Here is a 2581-nt window from a genome sequence, read left to right as displayed (position 1 = left end):
GTAAACTACGACTCCATAGTGAGACACAAAAGCCTCCCCACTACAGACTTGCCCATAGGCCAGTCTGATAGAGATGTTTTCAATGGAGGTTTCCTCTTCATAGATGATGCTACTTTGTGTCCAGCTGACAAAAAACTAACCAGCATTCACCAATTTTCTTAGAGTTGCCATCATGAGCCAACAAGAAAGTACATTGTAACTTTATTTATTTATTTATTGGTTTTTCAAGACAGGGTTTCTTTGTGCAACCCTGGCTGTCCTGAGAACTCAAGAGATCCCCTTACCTCTGCCTCCCGACTGCTGGGACTAAAGGCATGTGCCACCACCTACAGGCTGTAAACTATGACTTTAAAAAAATATTTCTGAGGGAGCACGTGTGCATCCAGAGGCCAAAGGTCAACAGTTGGTGCCTTCCTCTTGCTCTCACTTTATTTTTAAATAATTTTTTGACAATTTTATACTTGCATATGTTTTTTTGGTTTTTTGAGACAGGGTTTCTCTGACATATAATGTATTTTGATCGTATTCACCTCTCACTCCCATCTGTTACTCCCTTCCAGCTCCCTCAGGAACGGGAACTCTCACTTTATTTATTCATTTATTGGTTTTTTTTTTTTTTTTTTTTTTTTCAAGACAGGGTTTCTCTGTGTAGCTTTGGAGTCTGTCCTGGATCTCACTCTGTAGGCCAGGCTGGCCTCGAACTCACAGAGATCCGCCCGCCTCTGCCTCCCGAGTGCTGGGATTAAAGGCGTGCGCCGCTGCCCGGCTTCTCACTTTATTTTTTGAGACAGAGTCTCTCGTGGAACATGAGGCTTACCAACTTGGCAAGACTCTCTGGTCAGCGAGCCCCAGGGGTCCTTCTATCTCTGCCTCTTGATTGATATCACAGGTCTGGCAGCAGCTGGCTTTTTTATTTTATTTTATTTTTATTATACCTGAGTGTCTGTGTCTCTGTGGGTATGTGCACCTGTCTCTGGGGCTGGGTTTACAGGCGGTTGTGAGCGGCCCAGGCAGGTGCTGGGAACTGCACTAGGTTTCCTACCAGAGCCGTACTCACTCTTAACCACTGAGATATCTCTCCAGCGTCAACACTTGGCTTTTCACTTGGGCACTAGGGATCTGAACTGAGGTCCCCGCTGAGCCATCTCCTCAGACCTATGGCATTTTAATGTGCTGTCACAGTTTCCTAATTACTTTTCCCATGAGGTACAGTCAAGCACTCCAGAACGTCTCTAGGCCAAGGACTGACTTCATGTAGGGTGGTCCCATACTATACTGGGTACTGATGTCGCCAGCGTATACAATGATGTAGCAGAACAAATCTGCCTAATACATTTCAGAGCATATCACCACCCGTGAGAGACAGGTAATTGTGCCTGGCTTTTCCCCTTCTCTGATTTCAGGCTTAAGATGGTCTTGAAGAAGCAAAAGAAATTAAAAAAAAAAATAAAAAAGCAAAAGAAATAAAACAACCCTTCACACTTAAAGTGAGTGTGCCAGGAATCACGATTCCTGGAGGCCAAGCAAGAGGATCACTCTTAAGTTCAAGGCCAGTCTGACTTATACAGGGAGTTCCAATCAGCCACCCCTACACAGCCAAATTTTGTCTCAAAAGACTTGCGGGGGCGGGCTAGAAAATTTTACTTTTTTTTTTAAATGTGTACAAGTGTCTGTATGATGCTACATGTGTGCTGGGACTCACGGAGGCCAGAGCGTGGTCTCCTGGTGCTAGAGTTCCAGGCAGCTTTGAGTCCACTGATGTAGGTCCTGGGGACTGAACCCCTGAGCCCTCTCTCTAAGCGGCAATTTTACTCTTTTTATACATTTGTAAGGATTGGGGACATAGTGCATTGGTAAGGTGCTCATCTACCAGACACAAGGCTGAGTTCAATCTCTAGTACCACATACACACAACGCAAATGCACACCTACACATTCCTACTTTGCCTACGCCTTACTATGTATCATGCAAACACTCTCCCTTCTAGAATTTGGTTGGAAAGTTTTCCTGGAAAATACGCCCTTAGGCGTGGGCGCCAGGGTTCTCTGGCCAGGGGCGCAGCGGGAGACACTGGTCCAGTCATGATGGAACTCAGCATCCTGAAGGCGTTTCCTTCAGGGGTGGGACGTGACTAAACTCTGGGCAGCTGTCTGGAGGGCGCGGCGGACCCAGGGGCCTGAAGGGTGTGGGAGGGCAGCGGAGGCCGGCCCGCAGAGATCAGAGGGATGAGAACCGAGGCCCAGGCTCCAGGATGAGGCTCAGGCCGGAAAACCAGAGGGTCTTCCTGTGGGCTCGGCCCGCAACGCGCCCTGCGCTCCACGTCCACGGGTGGCTCACTGGGCACGCGCGAACCTTCCCCATCCCAGAGTCCAAAGACCAAGGGGCAGAGAAGGAACAAGGACCACGACGCCCCGGCCAAGTGCCAGCCAGCATAGGCGGGACCCACGGCGCACGCAGCCACGCCCAGCGGCCCGGGGGCGGGGCCGGTGAGCTGGCTCGAGCCGATTCGCCCGTCTCCGCAGGGGGCGTGGCCACACAGTTCGGGCCCCGCCCCTTAGGCCGCCCCGGGTTCCGAAGGAAA

The sequence above is a fragment of the Peromyscus eremicus genome, chromosome 10, assembly GCF_949786415.1.
Source record: "Peromyscus eremicus chromosome 10, PerEre_H2_v1, whole genome shotgun sequence".
In the NCBI taxonomy this organism is placed as follows: Eukaryota; Metazoa; Chordata; class Mammalia; order Rodentia; family Cricetidae; genus Peromyscus; species Peromyscus eremicus.
Note: the sequence above shows the minus strand (reverse complement) of the source record.